Raw genomic sequence first — 9,480 nt, forward strand, 5'->3', positions numbered from 1 at the left:
CTTTTCTACAGCCAACCCCTATTTAATAAAGGAAATAAAACAAACAGGAGAAAGAAGAATCCCTTTAGCAAATGGTTTAAAGGAAAGTGATTATCCATATGTAGAAGCCTGAAAAGATACCCCAACACCTCATACACTATGTAAAAGCAACTCAAGGTAAATTAAAAGTCTAAATATAAAACCAAAACCTTGAGAGCTTGTTTTGAGGTTCTAGCAGGGGAGCGCAGCTACTCGTATACCCTTGACCGAAGACCAGTCCTCCTCTAGCGGGGAAGGTCGTCCTCTTCGACCGAGCACGCAGCTTCGGGAGGGACGCACATGGAGTGGTGAGGGAGGAAGGGGACACCCGCCTAGCCAGCCAGATCAGCCGAAGCAACCCTGGCGATCAATGGGGTGACAGATGTCGCAGCCAGATCGCCCTCACATCCTGAGTTCATGCCTGAGCTGAGGGAAGGAAGCAATGCCGTCGGATCTGGCCGCTCTGCGGGAGTCTGAGGAACAACTCGCACCAGGTGGCCGCCGTTCCGTTGTCATGGGTAAAGGAGACCCCAACAAGCCGAGGGGCAAAATGTCCTCCTATGCCTTCTTCGTGCAGACGTGCCGGGAAGAGCACAAGAAGAAACACCCTGACTCTTCGGTCAGTTTCACAGAATTCTCTAAGAAATGCTCGGAGAGATGGAAGACCATGTCTGCAAAGGAAAAGTCCAAGTTTGAAGATATGGCAAAAAGTGATAAAGCTCGTTATGACAGGGAGATGAAAAATTACGTTCCTCCCAAGGGTGCTAAGAAGGGAAAGAAAAAGGATCCTAATGCTCCTAAAAGACCACCATCTGCCTTCTTTCTCTTTTGCTCTGAACATCGCCCAAAGATCAAAAGTGAACACCCTGGCCTGTCCATTGGGGACACTGCAAAAAAATTGGGTGAGATGTGGTCTGAACAGTCAGCCAAAGATAAACAACCATATGAACAGAAAGCAGCTAAGCTAAAGGAGAAATATGAAAAGGATATTGCTGCATACCGTGCCAAGGGCAAAAGTGAAGCGGGAAAGAAGGGCCCTGGTAGGCCCACAGGCTCAAAGAAGAAGAATGAACCTGAAGATGAGGAGGAAGAAGAGGAAGAGGAAGAAGATGAAGATGATGAGGAAGAGGATGAAGATGAAGAATAAATGGCTATCCTGTAATGATGAGTGTGGAGTGTGCGTGTGTGCTCAGGCAGTTGTTTTGCTAAGAATGTGAATTCAAGTGCAGCTCAATATTAGCTTCAGTATAAAAAAAACTGTACAGATTTTTGTATAGCTGATAAGATTCTTTGTAGAGAAAATACTTTTTTTAAAAAATGCAGGTTGTAGCTTTTTGAGGGGCTACTACATACAGTTAGATTTTAAAGCTTCTGATGTTGAATGTTCCTAAATATTTAATGGTTTCTTTAATTTCTTGACTTGTGTATGGTAGCACAGCAAAGTTGTAGGAATTAGTATCATTTGTAAATTTGGATTTTTTGTTAGGATGTTGCATTCTGTGTTTTTTTTTAAAAAAATTTTGTAATAAAATTATGTATGTTAAAAAAAACCCAAAACCTAAGTAAACATATGAGAAACTGTAAAACATTAGCATAGACAACAGTTTTGGGTCAGATTCCAAAAGCACAAGTAACAAAATAAAATATACAAATTTGAGCATATCAAATTAAGATACATCTTCATAACAAAGTAATCAACAGAGTGAAGATACAATGGACAGAATGGCAGGAAACATTGAAAACTCTGACTATGACAAAACATTGATAGCCAGAACATACATATATAGAACTGGAAAAACTCCAAACAAGAAGCAAAATGTACACGTAAGAAATGGGCAATGATCAGAATAGATGTTTCTCAGAAGAAGAAATCTCAATGGTCAAGACATAGATGAACATGCCCAATATCACTAGCCATTAGGGAAATGTAAATCAAAACCAATAGCAGACTCCATCTGTGGGAGAAGACAATGCTTGGGTTTTCATTTGTGCAGCAAGTGGGTTTAGAGGACCCTGTTCACCATTAGAGGGCAGAGTCTACATGGAAGTAAAGAATCCTTAATACTTTCCTAATGGGCTTGTTGAATTCTTGACTAGTGCCTATTACCTTTGCCACAACCTTTCCAGTCTCACTACTTTCCTTCTTCTTCCTCTTCTCTATAGCTTGCAAAAACAGTATATCTTCTATATACGGAGGATACTTTTGTTTTGTTTTATTCCTTCTGTCTCATGATGTTCCTCTAAGAAATCACAACCCTCCAAATATTCATTCATTTATGCAGTCTGCAGTTTTCATGGGCTACTACATGGCAAAGTACTAGGTTAAAGGAAAGGTATAGGTCAGGAACTGAGCAAAGTTCACAATGATGAAGCCATTGGGGAAATGAACCTGATGGAAGACCTCTCTCTCTCTCTCTCTCTCTGCCTCTCCTTCTCTCTCTGTGTAGCTCTGATTTTCAAATAAATAAATAAATCTTTAAAAACTAAATAAATAAATATACTAATAACCTGGTGGCAACACCTTTCTATCAGAACATGTGAAGCACTCAAACACAGTTTGTCCCAGAAAGTCAGCCATAGTTTTCAAGGGCACATCTTCTACTCCATTTCTGGACATCTCTGTGTGGCGTAAGGGGTACTTATTTCTTCCATTCTTCTTTCTTACCACTCTCACAGTTATAACTTCTATTGATGCTTCCACAGAGCAGTCTTTATGAAATTGTAGAACTAATATCCTCCCATTTCAAAAATGTCATGGGTTTAACCACAGAACCCAAAATAAGACAAGTAACTGGCCTTCTTAATTACACAGTGTGGAATGTAAGATTCTCAGTGGATCACTGGGTAACTGTAAAGTACTGGGCAGAGAAAAAGATGTTACTTATATGTATTTATGATGCTGTAATTCTCCACTTTATGCAAACTCAGATTAAAAGGGCTCCAGTTAGTGGGCAACACTGTTGCATAGTGGGTAAAGCTACTGCCTGCAGTGTCAGCATCCTATATGGGTGCCGGTTGGGATCCTGGCTGCTGCACTTCCCATCCAGCTCTCTGCTGTGGCCTGGGAAAACAGTAGAAGATGGCCCAAATCCCTCATCTCCTGCACCCACCTATGAGACCTGGACAAAGCTCCTGGCTTCTGGTTTTGGATGCAAACTGCTCCAGCCATCCATCTCTGCTTCTACCACTCTGTAACTCTGCCTTTCAAATAAATAAATAATTATTTTAAAAACCAGCTTCATCCCAGAAGAAGCTCCTGGCTTCAGACTGGCACAGCTCCAGCTGTTGCTGCCAATTGGGGAGTGAACCATTGGACAGAAGACGTCTCTCTCTCTTTCTCTCTCTCTCCTCTCTCTGTGTAACTCTTTCAAATGAATAAATAAATCTTTAAAAAAGTAGCTCCAGTTATTGACAACACAGTAGACTTGCATTAATTTTAGTTCTCTTCTTATTTTGCAAAGGGATCAGTGGCAGGTCAAAACAGTTGACAGCCTTGCTAACAGGAGAAGAAATAGCTGAAGACAGAATATGAAAAGCAGCCAAATACATCATCAAAGAAAGAGAAGTGGACCCCATCCAACACAAACCTTTAAAAGTGGATGCTCACAATTAACGAGTGAAACAGCTGCCCACTGAAATCTTATCTAGGGAGGGAAGATGTCCTAAGTTCTGCTTCTGTAAACTCCAGTCATAAAGCTATCCTAATAAATCTGTCCCCAGCATCTCTTTTACAAACATACTGGACCCCCTGACCATTGGAAATGTGGACCTAAGTCATGAAGGCTGCCATTTAAACCCACCAATGCTGTAACAGCTAAGAAACTTGAATTTGATGCTCAGTTCTCAGGAAATCATTCCAGCTGAGCCTAGGGCCATTAATAGAAACTCCTTGGATCCTCCACTGTCTCTGTGTCTGTTTGAAAGAAGGGAGTTTTCCCACCCCAGGTTTCTGGAACAGCTTCAAATTCCACATTGGAAAAATCTGATAATTAATATGAGAGGGATCAATGCACACTTCACACTGCTCCCCACCAGGAAGATGAGGTGCAAGATGAGAGCAGTGGGGCAGATCCTAGTCAGATCCTTCTGCCCACCCCTCTGCTGCCCCAGGCTCCCTGCTGAAGGCCACCCAGCCCCACCCTGCAGGAACCAGCCCAGGAAACATCAAGAGGCCCAGCCCGACTGCATTCTGAGACCACCCACAGTGGGAACCCAGCTTATTTAACTGTGGAGATCAGGAGTCTTTCTGCCTTCCTTCCCTGCGTGTGCATGTTCCCAGAATGCTGCCCCCTCTCTCCTGTAACCACTAAATAAAGCACATTAGGGACAGTTTGGGTGAGGTCCTGCAGGAGTGATTCCAGGCACTGGGAGCCTGGGAAGTGGAGGTGGGAGACAGAACAGCCCGGGTCCCAGTCCTGACCTCGGGGGAAGCTGCCATGATCGATGGCACCCTGGCACCCACCCTTCTCCCACACATGTCCCCGCCCCTTCCTGCATGCCAAACCTGCAGCAGAAAGTCCCTGGAGCAGGTACCCTTTCTTCCGGACACGCGGGGAGCGATTCGGGGAGTGGCGGGAAGAGACTCCCTGGTAAGTGGGACCCACAGGTGGAGGATGAAGAGGGAAGACGCAGCAGGAGGCAGGCTTAGGGTGAGCACTTGGAAACTGCCTGGGATCGCACGTGCAGAGCAGCAAATGGAGTAAATGCCAGAGAAGGAGAAGCACAGCCCCCAGGGCTGACCCTGATCAGGGAATGAACTCCCTCTGTTCCAACTCAGGCCCCAGGGAATGGCAGCAGCACACGCATGTGCACAGGCATTCAGAAGGCATAATACATCTGAGCTCCTGGGAACTCTGGGAAATGGAGTACAGGCCGCAGCATCCCTAGAGACACCAGCTGACCCTCCCAAAGGCTGTAGTCAGGGCTGGGTGCCCACAACCAGAGGGCCTTTGCTTTTATTCAGTCCCTCCTTCCTTTCCTTCCCCCCACCAAAATCTCAGGGATCAGTTGCTTTCTTCCTTTCCTGAATCAAATCTGAAAGAGTGACACTCACTGCTGCTAACTGACCCCAAATCCTGGCTCCCTCATAACCTCTGTCTCTTCCAGAAAAATCTTATTTACTACTTTGGCCCTAGAAATCATAAATGACTATGATAGAATGTAGCTTTTAACAGAGGTGTAGAAGGCATGGTTTAATATCCAGTTTTGAGAATACAATTTTCATTTGTGTTTTATTGATGTTTATAGTTCTTTTAAGATTTATTGATTTATTTGGAAGTCAGAGTTACAGAGAAGGAGAGGCAGAGACAGAGAGAGAGAGAGAGGTTTACCATCTGCTGGTTCACTCCCCAATTGGCAGCAGCAGCACAGCACCGACCCCTTATAGTTCTTTTCAAATCATTTTAAACTGTCTTTTTATTCATCTAGTACAGAGACAGAAGAATGGACACAGAGCTAACATAGCTGCGTATTCAAAGAGACAGGTTAAGGGGTTAAATGCCTTATATCATAGCATTTATACCTTAGATTAATTCTGGGGACAGTATTATCTGGAGTTTACAAAATAGAAACTGAATGGAAAGAGCTTAGAAAAGCATGGTGTTTTTTAATATCATAAAAAAGTCTAAGTTAAAGGCCAATCAAGGGGCCAGCACTGTGGCATAGCATGTAAAGCATTGACATTCCATATGGGTGGAGGTTGAGTCCCGGCTACTCTGCTCTCGATCCAACTCTCTGCTATGGCCAGGGAAAGCGGTGGAAGATGGCCCAAGTCCTTGGGCAGCTGCATCTGTGTGGGAGACCCAGAAGAAGCTCCTGGCTGCTGGCATCAGATCAGTACAGCTCGAGCCATTGTGACCAATTGGTGGGTGAACCAAAAGATGGAAGATGTCTCTCTGTCTCTCTCTCCCCTTCTACTCTGTGTAACTCTGACTTTCAAATAAATAAATAAATCTTTTTTAGAGAGCCAATCAACATATAACACTAGCTTAAAAATCTTTCTTTTCTCTTGGGTCTCAGTTTTTAAAATCTGATTTATCAAAAGGAAAAAATGTGAGTGAGATGAAGAGTACCTACAAAAATAATTTACTGTAATTACTTACTGTAATAATTTACTGTAATGATGTACTGTAATTTACTGTAATATTTTACTATAAAGAACCACATAGGATTATAACTTGTCTAGAAAACAAAGGAGATTCAAAGTTGCTATTATTTCATGGTTATTTTTTCTTATTTTTAATATCAAGATAGTATATAAATATTATGCACTCCTAGGTATTTGTGTGTTGTTTGATATGTTTTATTTTTTAATCAGAAATTCAAAGAGATAACTGGGTAACATGGAGTTCTGTGTTTCTGATTACTTCTCTCAATTAGAGATCATGGGATTAGAGTTAGTGCTAGATTAAGAATGCTTCAATCTTTATCCACTGACTTCACACCAGCATTTACTATGTTAAACAATATTCTTTGGGTAGATGGCTCTTTCTTGCCAGACTGTAAACTTCATGGGGTCTAGAAACATATTTGCTTTGACACTAAAACTCAGCATTTTGACAGTCAGTCTTTTAGTTGAATAAATACATGATATACAAAATAAATATTTCTGCCCCTCAAGAACTGCCTAAGAGAGAAGAAAATAGAAATCAATTTGATGACTCTCAGTATTAGGTGAATATATAATTTGTCATTCTGACATAAGCCTTGTCATAAAAAGGGCATATGAATAATCACACAGAGTTGAAGTGCATGAACACCTAGGGCCAAGTGGATTAAATGTTCAGCCTAGCTATGTAAGGCATTCCATGTCAATAGGAGAGGAAGGAGGAAGAGGGGAGGGAGTGTAGGTGGGAAGGTGGTTATGGTGGGAAGAATCACCATGCTCATTACTTAGCAGCAAAGAGAGAATCTGTGATCATTTGTTGCTTAAGAAAGGGTGATAGGCATTATTTAATTAAAATGCAGGCATCACTGTTCTCCTGTCTCTGAAATAGGAAGTCTATAACTCAGAATTCCTTGCTGTTTCATCAAAAACAATTCAAAACAAAAACCTAATTAAGCATAAGTGGAAGTTGTGCATTAGAAGTCTATTCTAATCTCTAGGAGGTTCAGGGGTTGGAAAATTCATCTAAAATCTTGCTGAAAAATGTCCCACACATTTTCCATGAACACTACCCTGAAGCATAAGCTTTTTAAAAAAAAGATTTATTTATTTGAAAGTCAGAATTACAGAGAGAGGAGAGGCAGAGAGAGAGAGAGAGAGAGAGAGAGAGAGAGAGAGAGAGAGAATCTTCCATCTGCTGGTTTACTCCCCAATTGGATGCAATGGCCAGAGCTGAGCTGATCCAAAGCCAGGAGCTAGGAGTTTCTTCCAGGTCTCCCATGTGGGTTCAGGGGTCCAAGGACATGGGCCATTTTCTACTGCTTTCTCAGGCCACAGCACACCTGGATTGGAAGTGGAGCAGGCTGGACTCCAACCGGTGACCATATGGGATGCTGGCACTGCAGGAGGCAGCCTTACCTGCTATATCACAGCACCAGCCCCCATAAGCCCTATCTTCTGCAGAACCAGCACCCCAGACACCAGCCACCACATAGCATCCAATGGCACATTCAACCCTGGCAATGTTCTGCAGCTCTTGCTCCTCTCCACTTTCACTGCAAGAATCTGCAACTCCTTGTTTTCATGCAAGTAATTCTGATTCAGATGATGCCCCTGACACAATTGGCTGGCAAGTGCCATGGCATGTGTCCATGGCCTAGCTAAATGCAAAGCTGGAACATTTTAAACTTTTCACTGCCATGGTGAGACACGGACTCCATCTAATGAAGTAGGGGATTTTTCAGGGAGTCTAGAGAATCAAATATGACAAAATGACAAATCATAACCAAAGAGTGCCATGGTACAGATGAAGAGAACCCAAAATGTATTTTTCTATCTTTTCTTTTCTGAGTTAAGTGCCTAAAAACAAAGCCAATGAGGGTTAAACAGACCCATTCTGAAAATTCCTTAACATCTTCATTTTCATCCAAATTAATATATTACTTGAAGGAAATAAATTTTACATAAATGAAAATGCAGTACCACAGACAATTGTACAGAACATAGCCCTTCAGTTAGCTTCACACCATCTGGGTCCATTAATGTGTTCTTCCAGAACCCAAGCTGCAGTACAATAGAACCACAGCCTCTGACATTCCTCCTCCACCCTGATGGATCTTGGGTTTTCCTCCCACCTCCCCTCTCCTGTGAATACATCAGTAGCAGGATAAATGGAATCCAAAGATACGATGATGTTATTTAACATGGAATAAACATAGTGTTTTAGTCAGTACAATCCTCAATACTACAATAATAATTCCGAGTTCACTGATTATGAAACTAAGTATATGAAATCTATTCCTAAGTAATCGTACTATCGAGAGCTGAATGTAGACTTTCAGAGGGAAAGAAACAGAGAATTGTGTAGACATGTGTATCTCTATAATAGAGATTTACCGCTGTACTTTATAGACAGTACACTATGTTTGTATTTTCTTGTTTTTTTTTTTTTTTCAGTCTGGAATAGTTTATTACATCCAGCTTGTCACTTTGGAAATTTTATGATTAGACACTAATATACAACAAATTTTGAATCCTTACAGACAATATAGAGCACCCTAGGCCCTCCCAAGGGCAGAAAACAGACCAAGAGCTCATAGACTAGCTGCAACTGCAAGAAGCAGATGAAGATATCGTCAGAAAGATACATATTCCTGCAGTGTGGCTGCTGAGCAGTTCTGCCCTTATGGATCTCATCTCTGTTTCAGATCGTTAAAGAAAGTTACATGCTTTCTGACATTTCTAAAGATTTCAATAATGAGAATCTAATATATGTTCACTATGCTAAGAGCTTCAGAACAGCCCAAAGATGTGGGCCATCTATTGCTTTCCCAGGCCATAGCAGAGAGCTGGATCAGAAGAGGAGCAGCTGGGACTAGAACCGGAGCCCATATGGGATGCTGGCACTTCAGGCCAGTGCTTTAACCTGCTGTGCCACAGCACTGGCCACAACGTAGTATTTCTAATAGAAGAGATGGTTAAGTCATTAACTCCTCTAAAATACAAGTATTAGTTTTGAAACTCTGATTCATTCATGAGAAAAACAAAAGGTTAATTTTCACTCTTTGCTTCTGGGTATGTAAATTTTCTTCTAAGAAATTAATCATGACTTTTACATCTCAGACCCTATTATGAGTAAGTAGAGAATATTGTGGGGTCATACGCTCATTCTATCAAAGGAACATTTCTCCAATTAAAGAAAACATTATGGGCATCCCATATGGGCACTGGTTTGAGTCCTTGCTGCTCCACTTCTGATCTAGCTCCTGGCTATGTCCTGGGAAAGCAGTAGAAAATGGCCCAAGTGCTTGGGCCCATGCACATGCATGGGAGAACTTGAAGTTCTTAGCTCCTGGCTT

The 9,480-nt window shown here is 42.0% G+C and overlaps 1 pseudogene; it reads left to right on the plus strand.

The window, feature by feature from the left end:
• The first annotated feature begins 454 nt into the window (after nt 1–454).
• LOC138844881 (high mobility group protein B2 pseudogene) lies at nt 455–1,180 on the plus strand (annotated as a pseudogene).
• The last annotated feature ends 8,300 nt before the right edge of the window (nt 1,181–9,480 follow it).

The sequence above is a fragment of the Oryctolagus cuniculus genome, chromosome 13 (assembly GCF_964237555.1).
Source record: "Oryctolagus cuniculus chromosome 13, mOryCun1.1, whole genome shotgun sequence".
NCBI lineage: Eukaryota > Metazoa > Chordata > Mammalia > Lagomorpha > Leporidae > Oryctolagus > Oryctolagus cuniculus.